Genomic DNA, 9,641 nt, shown 5'->3' with positions numbered 1-9,641 from the left:
GCTGGGCACGGCGGCGCTGGCGCGCGCGGGGCACGCCGGGAGCTGTAGTCCCCCGCCCCGAGGCGGGCTGCTGCTCCTTCGGCGGGCACGCCGGGACTTGTAGTTGCCGCGAAGGAGGCGGTGCTCCGGGCCGGCCCCCGCGCCCGTTGGCTGACAGCGCGGGGGAGGGCGGTGCCCGCGGGGGCTTGACCGCTCTCGATTGGCTACCCGCCTGCCCCGCCTCCCGGCGCGGTGCCGTCACTTCCTCCCCGGCCGGAGCTGGCCCCGCTCATTCTCTTTAGTGTTTGCCCTGTGCCCGCCGCCTCCCTCCGCTGCCGCGGTCGCCCCCCGGTCCCCCCCCCCCCCCCCGGGACCCGGCCCATGGACTGAGCCGCCCGCTGGCCCGCACCACCAGCCGGCCCGGGAGCCGCAGCCCAGGCAGCCAGGTGAGGGGGGAGGCGGCCCGGGCTCCCCCCGGCGCCGAGGCAGCGGGGCGGGGGGTGGCGGCGGCGGCGGCGGGGCCTAGCGGGGGCCGTGCCGAGCCGTGCCGGCGGGGCTGTGGGGAGGGGACAGCCCCCGCAGCGGGCGGGCCCGCCCTGCCTGCTCGCCCCCGCCCTCCCCCACCCGCCGCCGCTTCCTCCCCCCCCCTTCCCCCCGCACGGAGCTTTGCCCGGCTCCCGGGGGCGGCGGCGGGCCGGGTGGGCAGCCCCCGGCCCTGTCCCCACCGCCTGGCGGGGGCCCGGCGCGGGGGAGCGCCCGGCGCGGGGGGGGAGCGGGGCAGGTCGCGGCGGGCGAGCCTCGGTGGGGCCGCTGGCGGGGGCAGCGCGGGCCCCTGCCCGCCCGAGCGGCCGCGGCGACGCCCCCGGGCCCGAGGGGCGAGTGGCGGGGCGGCAGGTGACTTGGCCGGCCCTGGCGAGGGGAGTGACAGCGGCGGGGCTGGGCTCCCTGACCGCCGGGAGAGGAGGCTAGTGGCAGCACCAGGCACCCCGAGTGCTCCAGGCAGGTGATGCTGGCAACCCTTCTCTGCCCAAAACCCCCGTTTCAGCTTGGAGGGTGACAGCGGTGGCTCCGGGCCCCCCAGGAAGAGGGGTTGGTGGCAGCACAGCTGGTTAGGCTCTCTGAACCCCTTGGAGAAAGTGGCTGCAGCCATCCTACCTCTCCAGGTTGCCCAGAGTGGGTGACAACAGTCACAGACTTCTGCAAAGTCTCAGGGGTGCGTGATCTCGGGAGCAAAACTCCCGAGACTGAACTAGACTTGCCTGACTGTTCTGATAAAAGGTGTAGATATGGTGACAACAGCAGGAGACGCCCCCGGCCTTCTCCTTGTACAGATTACAGTGCAAACACCGAGACAGCTGGTATTAGCAGCATTAGCTTTCTTTCTGAACACTGGCACCATCACACTTTCTCCTCGTTGCCCACGGGGTTTGGCAGCCATCACTGCACCAGGCTCACTTTTCTTTTCACTGTTTTTTGATCACAACGCTAGTTTTTCAGGGGATGTAACAGCAACAAGTTCCTTTTAAATCTTTACACTGCTCCTGTCTGTCCTAGAGGTTATACAGGGTTTGATTCATTTGGGTTGTCCGTCGAGGTGATACTATAGCTAGTATGTTGACAGCCGTTCTTCTGATTTTTTCATCTGTTGGATATCTGTCATTGCTTTTCTGGCAGGTTTGAGGCAAACCTGGGAGGAACATCATTTAGAATGTAAATGAAGGCTAGGTGTATATTTAGCAGTGAAATAAAATATCTGAATGAAGTCCTTTGTCTGCTTTTGGAATAGTATATTTATACAATCTTCTTTCTTCTAACTAGAACATGCAAGTGGACTACATAGTTCCTTAGCTCAAACTGACAGAAATGTATTTTGTTGAAATACTAGTGAACATCAAAACCTGAGTTTTAATGATGGAGCTATAGCTATGATGTAATAAAGTGATCTCTGATTTGTCTATTGATCATCTCATATATGCAACAAATTTGTATGTTCAAACTTTTACAGAGATACTGGGTGTCTGTCACATCTTGATGAAAATTTAAAGAGCCAATGGGTTGAATTTTTTACTATAGTTTCTATTTTCTGATGTTGGATCAGAATCTCATTTCAAAACTCTCCTTAAAGGATGTATGCAAGATACAATTATTTTATTATCATTTTAAGCAGCCATTCCTTCTTTGTTTGAAATTTTTCATAACATTTATCATTAATCATTTTTTCACTATCAGTACCAGTCAGTCGAAGTATTAGGTGTTTTGTGGCAAAATTAAAGTATTCATAGGTTGAAATAAATTTGGGGCGATGTAACTGTACAAAGTCACAGCAAAATTGAAAACTGCTCTGTGCCTTTCAGATCTTACTGAAGAACAGCAACTTTATTCTGAAGACATATGAACTTTCCAAAAAATTTTTTTAATTGCTTTGTCTAGGATCCTTGCTGAGGGGTTGATTGTTTTATTAGAGTTCTTGAAGATGCAACTGGAACAATAGGGGAGATCTGTGCACTGATTACCGTGTTAACTGTAATCAGTATCAGTGGACTTTTTTTGTCCTGTTCTACTGGAAAAATCCGTTCTCTTAAAAAAAAATCACAGTAGTAACTAATTCAGCTACAAGTAAGTATTTAAGTGTTTATCTTTATTCATGATTGATATCACTTTCTGGTTTATTATTTTGCATTATGTTTGGAACTGTCTGGTTTATGTGTACATCTGCTAGTTCCCTCTTTTCCTTCAGATTTTTACTTTCAAATTTTAACTATCATTACCTGTTCTCTTATTAATAATCCATGTTTTAGCTCCCAAACTAATTTGCTTAATATTTAGCATTTCTGCCCTTGAAAATTCATCTTACCAGTACTCAAAAAGAGCATCACCTTTTTCTACAGTGAATGTTGCCTTTGAGATGTACCTTGTCTTGCCCAAATATTATAGAAAAAGATTTATCTAAGAAGAAAACATTGTTCAGCCAGTGTTTTACATTTTGTGTAAATAGCCTTACGTCTGTAAAATTTGTAGTCTTTTTTTAATCTTGATTGGTAGTGAATATTTATTTAGACTTTCCTATTGTAAATAGTTAGATGTTGTTCTTAAATGCTGTTACAGCAGTCAGACACTTTAGAACTTTGTGCTATGTATTACAAAGCTACCACTGATGTGGGTTTTTCAAAGGTATATTAGGAAACAAACCATCTCAACAAACCTCCTAGAATTTGTGGAAATTTCTTGTTCATGCTCCAAAATGGTCGAGTGTGGGACAAAAGAGACTCAGTCACCACATTCGAGTTACTTAAAACCCCTTTAAAAAGGAGGAGAGAGGGACTCTTTCTAACCAATATTTTATCTAGGTAACGAATGCACTGTAATATTCCCCAGTCTGCAAACAACAGGGGAAAATGTTGTTGTTGAACAGTGGGTCTGTCTTTGATGGCCCATAAATTCTGATTTGAGCTGGGGGAATTCGCCTCCTCTCTCAGACCAGCTCAGCAGATTGTTCCTGCGTGGCAGATAAGTGCCGCTGCAATGCCGCGCTTTTACCCAAATGAGGGTTGGTTGGCATTGAGTGGCAACAGAGCTATGGGCATGTGAAAATACAGGTGACAAAGGGGTTAGTGAGTAAATGTTGTGCCTTCCACAGTTCGTTTAGTTGTTTCAGTTCTGCCTAGCCCCCCCCTCGGATACCTACATCCTTTTGCAGGGATAGGACTTGGGGTTTGTGTTCTAGTTGCCCATCTCTGAAATGGGGATAAATGAACTTTCCTGCTTTGAGAACACAGTTTGTTGTGATAAGGAACAATTAATCTTCCTTGCTACGTGACTGAAGGGTCAGTAACTGTTCAGATGCACTATGTTATGAAGCATCTGCTTTTCAGAAATAAATTAATGCTTAATTTAAAACCTCATTTCCTATAGCTAAAACTTTTTCTTGGATGTTGTTTATGACATGATTTTTAGTTGGTGATGTCAACAAGTCCTTGTAATTCGAATCTTGATGGTTTTGTCTGGTATCAGTTCTGTTTCTCATTCTGCTCTGTTCTTGTTCCATAAAAAGCCCTCCCTGCCTGGTGCTGGTGGGTCATGAATGCAAAGAAAGTTTTAATGGGGTACACATGCAAGTTCATAACAAGTAGCATAATGAGAATGTCGTAACTTCCAGCCTTCCGAATGCGCGCATCCTAAGGAATAGGACACCTTTCCATATTCTGGTCCTGACAATTAATAAAACCTATTTCTTTGAGGATTTAGTCTCTTGTATTTTCAAGAGGTTTATCAGAGTTCGGAGCTAGTCTGTGGTGGGACCCATGTGAGATCCCTCTTTTTGCCAAACGTGGTGTTTAACAACAAGGCCGTTGTCTTCCTCTGATAAGAGACGGAAATGTGCAGTTACAGTCAGGTACACAAAAGTGTGTTCACAGCCATGGGAATCTGGGCTGGGAGGGACTGCAGGGAGTGAAGTGGTCCATCCCTCTGCAGTGTCAGGTATGGCAGCCTCATTCTAAATGGATGTTTATCAATTACTTAAAAGTTTGCCAACAGCGAAGTCACCTCTGTCACCCAAAGCATTGTAGTTCATTGCAACCGTTACTATCAGAAAACATTTTCTTGATGCCCTTTTAAGCCTCTTGCCTCTAGTTCTGTCACTTTAAGCATGAATAACAGATTATTCTTTTCTACTCCAAAAGACTTTTACGTACTTGAAGGCTGCTGGTTGTCAGGCCCCAGCCAGCCCTCTACTCCTCAGCATATAAAAGCCCAAACCCTTGAGTGTTTTTCTTATGAGTTATATTTCTCTAAAGCTGAGTGTTTTCTGCTTCTCCTGCCTTGTTTTTGCTAACTGGGTCCACATCTGTCTTGAAGCATGGTACCCATGTGTGGGTGCAGCGCTCGAGCTGAGGGCTCAGTAACACTGAGCACAGAGTAGAAGGACTACTGCAGATATCTCTCAGGCTAATTTTCCATTTCTGCATCCGAGTATGATGATTGCTTTTTCTAAAACAGCCTGGCAGCATTGGCTTGTGTTAGGTAATGATGTTCTGTTGGTTGTAACTCTTCTTCCACTCTGGTGTCAGTTGGTGGTTTTTCTGCCCTGTGTTTGATCAGCAGACAATGCCTGCTCAGAACCTTGCACGTGCTGACATTAAGTGATTCATTTTTGAGCCTGGTTAGACCACCAGAGATGGCTGGAGAAAATTCAGTTGTCTTTATACAACTTGGTTTTCATCCTGCCTTGGAGTATTATCTATTTCTTTGTTTTCCAGGTGCTTAATTAAGCCTCCAGAAAAACTTCTAGAAGAAAAGTTGAACTGATAGGACTGTAATCTTCTCATCTCCCTTCTTCACTCTCCAGTTAAAAAAATAGGCACGATGCCTGCCTTTTTCAGGCTCTGTATCCTCATCTGTTCTGCAGGACTCCTCCAAGATAACTGAGAATCTCTAAGATTCGTTGTAGGATTTTGAAATGGCCGTCTGAAGTAAATTCAAGAGCTTGTTTATCTACGTCCCCTTCTAACCTTAAATCAAGATTGAGATCTTACCCATTTTGGGGCTGGTAGTAGTGTTGCTAGCATCTGCACGCAGTTGGCTTTAGTCATGGAAAAGAAGGATTAAACACTTTGTGCTATATTTGTAAGCAGAATAAAATACGTTTTGATTTCCATTTAAAGCAGTCCATGCAGTGACAGGTTTCATATTCAGTACTGAAACAATTTTATTCTAAAATGATTTTAGCTAGGTTGATTTTTTTATATGCCTATTTATGAGTGAAATCATTAGACTGGAAATGTAGCCAAAAGGTAAAATTTATATCAGATTTTTGCAGTTAATAGCTGCCAGAGTTTCTCAGGTTAGTGGCTTGCTTTTAGTTTGGCTTTGTGAATTAAGGTCTGGGTCTAATTTCAGTAGCTGATCTCTAGGGCTGTTAGGAGGAAGGTTAACTTCTACGGAACTGGAAGCCTTACTACAGAAGGAAAATTTGCAAGTGACTTTTATAATCCTGCAAAGAGCACTATTGTGAGATTCCGCTGTTTGTGTAAGAAAAATCACTTTGGTTTGGGAAAAGAGCAAGGAAGGAAGATTCTTGGATCAGGCTGGGATTTCTACTTTGAAAAACATAGCTCCGTTGAGCAGTCTGTCAGTGAGAATTTAATGGTCATACAAATTCTTGTCATCCAAACGGATGAGGCAAACTCAATGTAGTGGTGAGACATTTACTACAGAAAATCTTTTTGTAGCTTTAGGAAGCAAAATGCTAACTCTCTGTTTTTCCTTTTAGGAGTTCTCCATCATAAATATCCTATTCAGAACTAAATCCAAATCTTCACTCTCTGGATCTCCTAAAGGTACAGGAAACTTACTTAAAACATTCAAGTTTCTTACCTTTTATTTGCATCATATTAAAGAAACCACAAGTTGTGGTAAAACATGATTATCCACAGGAAGTGTCTGTTTTTTGTTTGATCCTCTGGCTTCTTTCTGCAACACCTTTGAGAATTATGACACAAAAAAGCCCCAAGAGAACTTTTATCTGAAAATGCTACATTCTTTCTTTCATATAGGAAGATTTTAATTTATTTTTGGCTGAGTGGACTGAGACTGTGTTCACATCTCTGTGCATTTCTTTGCTTGCCTTTTGGTTACCTTAGTGACTTCTGAACTTTGCATTTTCATGTATTCAAAATTTCTGGGAATATTCCAGGCATTGTTGCACCAAAAGAAAATAAAAATCTAAAAACTGGAGTGGGGAACAGTGCTCTGTCATCTGAAAATCCATCTCTCTAAGTTTATTATTGTCCATAGGTCATTGAATTGTTTGATGGCAGCCATTATCATCATGAGGATAATATTCTAGTGCAACACTGTCTCAATAAAATTTAAAATATTAATTTCTGAGCAAAAAGTAAGTGTGGAAGGGTAGGAAAGGAGCAAGTTATGTGATTAGCTGCTGGCTAAGATGGTATGAGTAAAACGTTTGTTCATTCACCTATCTTTTGATGTTTGTGAGTGGTTTTAAGTTCTAGCAATGCCTCGAGTATGGTATAGGGGTCAGTTATTTGTACTAGTATTTGCCTTGAAAAGTTTGAAGTAGCTAACCCCTGATTATATGGAAAAATCACCTGAAATACTGGCATCTCTTTGTTTCTCTATCCACTGAAACAGCCTTTATAAGGTGTTAGCCTCAACTTTCCAGATTATGGTGCTTTTTCTTGGATAGTTAGGATTTTGTAAGCTTGTTATAGGGTAGAGGGCATATTACTTTGTAAAAGCACTGTAAACCCTTTTATAATCCCCAAATAACCTATAATTAAATGTGCAGTGATGGACAGTGAGTTCTTATACCCCAGTGAAATACTTCATACAAATCAACTACAGTATCATAAACTTCACAGGTAGCTGGAAAAATACAAACAAAATTCCAGTTTGTTTTGTCAGACTGTTCTTTGAAGTTGCTTGTCAAAGTCCGAGCTAAATGTTTTTAAAAAGAAAACATAATATATATTTGTATATATAAACTTGTAAGGTATAATCTTGTAACTTACTACCTAGTGTCTAAAATTGTAAGAAATTTGTGAAGTGGAATTTCAACAATTCACAAGATGTTTTTAATGCCTACTTTGCTTTGGTTCTGCCTGAATTCAATCTAATGGACTCTGAAATAGTTCTGAATTGGTGGTAACTTACAGGATGTAAGTTCAACTTTTGATCTGAATATAAAACCATGTGAGATTGGTGTATTGGTGAAAGAGAGAGAAACATGATGATGTAGCAATTTATGTAGAAACAAGCATTATATTCACTTAGATTAAAATGATACATTAATTGGAAAAGTTTTATTTTCATTGCAATTCAGTTCTCTCCCTGATAATACATTTCTATCCAGCTGTGGCAAAAGAGTGGCAGGCCCAGGTACTCAGCTACTTGAATGTCTTGGGAATAAACCTTGAACAGCAGTGTGTTCTACAGGTTTCAGGTTTCTATTTCAAGTAAAGATATAGCTTATTGATTCCTTAAAATTTCTTTTTGGTTAGGCATTGCAGCTTTTCCTTCCTCTACCTTTAGAAACTGTCATGGAAAGGGTCACTCACACAGATCGGTTGAATACATCTTTTCTTTCTTGCTAAATTAATGGCTCCAGAGGCCAGGTAATTTGGTCATCAGATCATGGCTACACTTGTAATTGCAAAGCATTTGGCAAAGAAGAGTAGGTGGGATTGTTACCATCTTACAGATGCATAAAGTAAGCTGTGCTTAAACTCTCAATACTTGGTTTCTTGTGAGGTTGGAAGTCTTTTGGATTCCCAGAAGGTACATAAAGGCTGAACTCTTCCAGTTTGTTGAAAGATTGGGGGAGGACATGTGGTGAATTCCAGCGAGGTGTGCTTCAAATGCTTTCCTAGGTCCTTACTTAGGCTGTTTGGAGGTGACTGAGCAGCCAGGCTGCCAAAGAAGTTGGGCAGTTGGTCTCTATGCTGAGAATAAGCAGGTTGAGCTATGGATGTGTCTGCAGCATTTTTTTGTCTGGTCGTGGAATGTGCACAGCTGAAGTCTATTCAAAATTGGATCGGTTTCCAGAACCGTATTGTTTCAAGCACTCGGATGTGACCTCAAGTCTCCACAGATTTTTGTGAATAATGGCTGAATTGTCTGTCCTGAATATTATTCTAACCAGAGGTGTTTGGAGAAAAGCTTTTTCAAGCTGAACGCTGATGGTTATAACTCTTGATGGAGAGAGATCTGGGTAGAGAGCAGTCTGAGTTGTACCGCTGTGAGGTTCTGTAGTACTCTGCCGTAAATATAGAAAGTGAACTAATAATATCCTTGTCAGGGACTTCCTTTCTTGGGGGGGGGGGGGGGAAATTACTAGGGATCGGTGTACTGTTGTTCCCTGCATTTGTATGATAGTTGACTAGGAAACCACTTTAATATATGTATTTTGGAGCTGAAATTCCATGTTTCCTAAAACCAGGTGATGGTAAATCAATGAAGGATAGTGCCTTGCTTTAAAAGCAAAGTGCTTGTAGGCAGAGGTTTTTGAGAAGAATTTCAGACTTCCTTTCCAGCATGATCTGAAAGATCCTGATGTTACTGACTTTCAAAATAAAAAAAATTGGTGTCATCTGCTCAAAATGTGTGGATTAGAAACTGTTTAACTTCAATTACTTTGAAAGCCATTGCACTTCAGCAGGAAGGGAGAATTAGCTTTTTTTTAATTGCACTGCAAAACTTTATAGTCTTTTCCAGGCAATTATTATTGTTGTATTATGTTTGAAAATTTTCAGTGTTTCTAGTGATGCTCCTGGGAATGAAACTTAGTGATTATAAAATTATTACCCTGGAGGATTATTCTACACACTATTCATCTTTGTCTTAAAATTTCTTGGAGCTCCTTTAGATAGATGCCCTAATAGCCTTTTCACAGTTATAATGCAGCCAGTGTGTAACTTCTGCAAGTTTAGTTGTCAAATAGAGGATTTGTTTTGAGTATAATCTACATATAGGTCATCTGAACTAATTTTGCACTCTAGTAAAAAACAAAGTTGTCCGACTGGTAGTATGATATGCCTGACATGTTTATGATGTTTTTTCAAGTGAAAATATTCCAGATTTGTTGGTGTATCTGTTGTTTCCCAGTAGCTTCTTTCCTCTTATTTAATAAATAAGTAAAT

At 42.8% G+C, this 9,641-nt stretch overlaps 1 protein-coding gene across 9 annotated transcripts in view; it reads left to right on the top strand.

The window, feature by feature from the left end:
* Window positions 1-298: 298 nt before the first annotated feature.
* STAU1 (staufen double-stranded RNA binding protein 1) overlaps window positions 299-9,641 on the top strand; it is a 32,277-nt gene continuing 22,934 nt past the window's right edge. For 2 of the 9 annotated variants that reach the window (XM_072879063.1, XM_072879058.1), the window contains exons 1-2: window positions 307-425; window positions 6,251-6,317. The gene's annotated coding sequence lies outside the window, so the exon portion shown is untranslated. Of the gene's footprint in view, window positions 426-598; window positions 983-2,409; window positions 2,596-6,250; window positions 6,318-9,641 lie in introns of those variants that run through there. The other 7 variants (XM_072879059.1, XM_072879064.1, XM_072879065.1 and 4 more) reach the window with 7 other exon arrangements.

The sequence above is a fragment of the Ciconia boyciana genome, chromosome 14 (genome assembly GCF_034638445.1).
Source record: "Ciconia boyciana chromosome 14, ASM3463844v1, whole genome shotgun sequence".
Taxonomy (NCBI): domain Eukaryota; kingdom Metazoa; phylum Chordata; class Aves; order Ciconiiformes; family Ciconiidae; genus Ciconia; species Ciconia boyciana.
This window is presented reverse-complemented; position numbering and strand designations above follow the sequence as displayed.